Source organism: Capsicum annuum, chromosome 6 (genome assembly GCF_002878395.1).
Source record: "Capsicum annuum cultivar UCD-10X-F1 chromosome 6, UCD10Xv1.1, whole genome shotgun sequence".
NCBI lineage: Eukaryota > Viridiplantae > Streptophyta > Magnoliopsida > Solanales > Solanaceae > Capsicum > Capsicum annuum.
The window spans coordinates 185,456,607-185,461,164 of NC_061116.1; the positions used below are offsets into that span (position 1 = coordinate 185,456,607).

Genomic DNA, 4,558 nt, shown 5'->3' on the forward strand with positions numbered 1-4,558 from the left:
TACACCCATAATGTCAAACTAAGTCGATACAACTCCAAAATATAAGCTCGAATTCTAAAAAATCTCCAGCGGAGTTGCCAGCGCTGTCACACCCCTTTTTTAACCAAAAAAATCATTTTAAGTTTGAAAAGATTTTTATTATTAAGTGACAAAAGAAAAATATTTGTTTCTAAAAGGATTGTTTACATTAAAAACTAAGAGTCGCCACTTGGTATAAATCGACTGTGTCAAGTCACCTTTGGAAATTCTTTTTCAAAACAATTTTGACTCTTTAAAACTGATCCGCGAATAGAGATACCTGCTAAGGAATTCTGTTGACCGAGAAAAAGGTGTTAGGCAACCCTCGATCCTGTGGTTCGACCACGGTATCTTCATAGAGTATATCGGCTATTAAAAACTATAAGATGTATAAACGAAACAAACATACAAAACAAACAATCACACCAAAACAAAACAAGTTTGAAAAATAATGTCTAGTCTAATTATTACAGTTCGAAATAAAATGTACTAAAATAAACCTACACTAACCTTTACTAATCCTACACTATGCTCTATCCGATGCCTCGGGCCTTGATCACGAACATCCTTCGCATACAAGATTCTTTGGGGCATTCTCCAGTGAATAAATACAAATGACCTCGGGGCATTCCCTGGCTAAATGAATACATTTCCCAAATGTGAGAAAAACTGAATCATTCAACAAACATTCCAAACACTCAGCAATCCAAAAGTTCTAAATTTGCCTACCCGAGCCTACCATTTGCATACCCATCTCGACCTATCTTGGTATTACCACATTGAACAACATCAATGAATCAAAACAACTAACACTTTCTTTTAATCAATTTTTAATTTTCGTCCCATACAACCAATTTTAATTCTCAAACAAGATATAATTTCATCATGCAATCCATAATCATGAAAATCAAACACCGAATCAAAACAAACAATAATTCACACCATCATTCACATAAATATCATGAAATTATAAAGAAAGAGGTAAAAATTGGACCTCAAATATTTGCTTTCAATAAAGTTGCTCCTTTCGACTGAAACCGCAAATGAAACCTTAAATTGAAATTCAACAATGAACAAAATCCACTCAATATCGAGAAATAACGACCCAAATAGATTCAAAACTAGTGGAAAACCTTAATACCAACCCCCAAATCTCAGATTTCAAACTAATCATCAATGAAACCGCTAGAATCGAAGCAGGGTTGTCGTTTGTATCTGTTCGGAGCTCCAACAGATCAGAAAATCAATCAAATGGGTCTCCTCGGCTATATTTTGTTAGAGAAAAATTAGAAAAACACAGAGAAATGGTAATTTGGGGCTGTGAACGACCCAATTCCGTGGGGATATTCTGATTCTAGCAAAAACTCACCAAAAAAACATTCCAATCGACCCGATTTACTCTCTCTCGATCTCTCCTCTTTCTATCTATCTCACAATCTCTCTCTTTCATGAACCTCTCCCTGTTCCCCCCGATTCCATCTATCTCTTAATCATATCTCAGTGTGTGTATGTTAAAGAACTTTCTGTGTGAGTGATGTGTAGTCTATGGTGATGAATAGAGAATAAAACTTCTATGTTCACTGTGAATTATCGATGGTGGAGTGTGTGTTTATGGCGTCCAGCTTGTGTGTGTGAGAATTCAATCTATGATGAGGATGAGTGGCGTATCGGTAAGTATCGGTATGTGTAATTCTATGGAAAACTAGAAAAATGAAGTGTGATGTAATGTGAATTCCCTATGGGCCCCTATCTATTTATGAGGTGTGTGTATGTATCTGTTAGAGTATGTGTTAGTGTGTTAATGGCAAAGTGAGTGTGGGTAATTTTGTGTGCTATGTGCGTACAGTGAGAAAGATGGTCAATCCATGTACTGTTAGTGGATATTGGTATATTAGTGATAAAAATAGAGCTTTTCTCTATCCCCCCATGTCATGTGTGAGGTGTGTATATGTATTGTGAGGCCTGTGTGTATCCCACCCTATATGTGAGTGACGTAGTGTATATATCGTAAGGAGACTGTAGGGTAGGGGGTACATGGGTATAACACCCCGAGTCTGCACCCCTAATGTCATACGGTGCTTATGACCCCAAAGGACCATAGCTAACCCATGACTGATATCTGCTGTGAGAACTAAGTAACTATACTATAATAAATTTGGAAAAATAGGCTGAAATGCCATAAGGTTCAAAACCCAAAATACTGATAAAGAATACCAACTGTAATCTTAATTTGTACAACTGAATACTATCTGAAAGTCTAGTCTGAAAGCCTTTATCTGTCTGAATATAGAGTTGATGGGACAAGTCCCCAACTAACTCCGACTGCTAAAATAAACTAAATACTAAAATAATGAAATGATATGATAACTTTGTCCTCTAATTATGAGGACTCACCACTAGGTCTGCTAAGTACGGTCAGGAGCCTGTGAGTTTGACCCTATGATATAAAACATCATATCATAAAAAGAAAAAGTATGCATCAATACTTCGAGATCGCGTCGACCCATTGTTTTGGTCACCCAAACATGGTTCAAACGAGGTCCGTAAAATCTAAAACTCACCCGAAGTGACCTACTGACATTCCTGGCCATGAATCAACCAAAAAAATTGATATTTTAAGGTCATAAGGGTCATAGAATAGTATCACCAACTTTTGAAGGCTAAAATACTTCTAAGTATAAACACTTAGCTGAAATTTCTAAGTTTGGGACCTCTTTTCAAGCTTTAACGAACTTAGTTAAGCTTAGAATTTTGTGAGGTCTTACAATATCTCCCCCTTGGGAACATTCGTCCTCCAATGAGACTGACTAAGATGAGAAACACTGATAGACTGAGCTTACACATTAAACATGCATATCTGATGAATGGAATACCTGATTGAAACTACTGATTAGCTGAGTTTTCAAACTGAACATGCATATCTGATGCATGAGTACATTGTTGAATTGATTCATAAATGTATGACTATCATGAAGATGATATGCATTGGAAATGAATACCAAATTTTATTATAACTGAACATGGAACTGAGCAAATCTAAGAAAGACTGTTACCTTGAGCTGAGTCTGAGTTTGCAGAGAAGAGGTGAGGATACTTAGTTTGTATATCTTATTTTGCTTCCCAAGTAGCTCTCTCAACGGAATGATTCCGCCAAAGAACTTTGACTAGCAGAACTTATTTGTTCCTCACTCTGCGAACCTGATGATCGTGAATTTCGACTGGGATCTCTTCATAAGAGAGGCCGTTCTGAACATCTATACCCTCTATAGGGACTACAACTAATGGGTCACCTATGTACTTCTTTAACAAGGAGACGTGAAACACTGGATGTACTGAAGCTAAGTCAGGGCAACTCAAACTCGTAAGATACCTTTCCAAAATGGTTGAGAATTTGGTAAGGACCAACATATCGGGGATTGAGTTTCCCTTATTTCCAAAACTCTTCACTCCCTTCTTAGGAGAGATTTTTTAATACACATAATCACCAATCTCAAACTCGAGATCCTTCCTTCGCACATTTGCATACGACTTTTGTCGGCTCTAAGATGTCTTAAGCCTTTCCATGATCAACTGTACCTTTTCTAAGGTATCAAGTACCAAGTCAGGCCTTACCACTGTGGACTCACCCACTTCAAACCAACCAATAGGAGATCTACATCTCCTCCTATACTGCGCCTCAAAAGGAGACATTTGAATACTAGAATGATAATTGTTATTATATGTGAACTCAATCAAGGGCAAGTGGTCATCCCAAATACCCTTAAATTCAATAGCACACACTCTTAATATATCTTTCAAAGTTTGAATGGTCCCTTCTGCTTGACCATCTGTCTAAGGGTGAAAGGCTATACTGAGGTAAACTTGGGTACCAAGACCCTTTTGGAAGGATTCCCAAAAGTGAGAGGTGAACTACGTACCTCTATTTAGATGATGGACAATAGAACTCCGTCCAATCTGACCAACTTTGTAACATAGAGCTTGGCACAATCCTTGACTAAATAAGAGGTACGAACTGGTAAGAAATGAGCTGATTTGGTCTTCCTATCTACAATGACCCAAATTGAATTATGCTGATGACGAGTACGGGGTAAACCCATCACTAAGTCCATGTTTACTTTCTCCTACTTCCACGTGGGAATACTGAACTATTGCATGGAACTACAAGGTTTCTGGTGCTCAATCTTAACCTGCTGACATGTAGAGCACTTAGCCACAAACTCTGCAATGTCTCTCTTCATTCTACTCCACCAATAGATCTCCCATAAATCGTAGTACATCTTAGAGGACCCTGGATGAATAGAGTAATGCGCACCATGAACTTTTGCAAAAATTCATTACCTTAAGTTATCTATACCTGGCATGCATAACCAACCCTGGCAACTAAATACACCATCTCCCCCTTGGGAGAAAACCTCCACTTTTTGATCTCTGACTAAATCTTTCAACTTGTCTAAACTGAGATCTCTCTCCTACTTTTCCTTCACTTCAAAAACCAGAGACTGAACTATTTTGTACCTATACACTTCCCTCTGCTGAATCA

The 4,558-nt window shown here is 37.7% G+C and overlaps 1 long non-coding RNA gene across 1 annotated transcript; it reads right to left on the reverse strand.

Annotated features, from left to right (window-relative positions):
- Positions 1-441: 441 nt before the first annotated feature.
- On the reverse strand, positions 442-1,938 carry LOC124899752. The gene is made up of 2 exons (XR_007057300.1): positions 1,013-1,938; positions 442-650 (listed from the first exon to the last, which is right to left on the reverse strand). It is a non-coding gene; the product is annotated as an uncharacterized LOC124899752 (long non-coding RNA).
- Between the last annotated feature and the right edge of the window lie 2,620 nt (positions 1,939-4,558).